Raw genomic sequence first — 270 nt, forward strand, 5'->3', positions numbered from 1 at the left:
CGAGGCACCGCTCCCTCACCCAGCCCCGGAGCAACCCTCGACCCTGGGTCTTGAGCGGGTCCCCAGCCAGATGGGTGCCCAGGACCTTGTGTGCCCCAAGGCTCTCCCTGGGGACCCTGGTGCCCCCAAAAAGGCCTGTCCCCGCAGGAGGGGCTGTGCCAAGCGTCCCCCTGGCTGCCCCCCAGGCCCCAGCCCATTAACCCGGCCATGGATCTGTGCCGAGCCAGGGCTGAGTCTCCCCCGGCACCACCGCGCTGGGGCACAGCGCCC

Source organism: Egretta garzetta, unplaced genomic scaffold, assembly GCF_000687185.1.
Source record: "Egretta garzetta isolate BGI_Z169 unplaced genomic scaffold, ASM68718v1 scaffold1338, whole genome shotgun sequence".
NCBI lineage: Eukaryota > Metazoa > Chordata > Aves > Pelecaniformes > Ardeidae > Egretta > Egretta garzetta.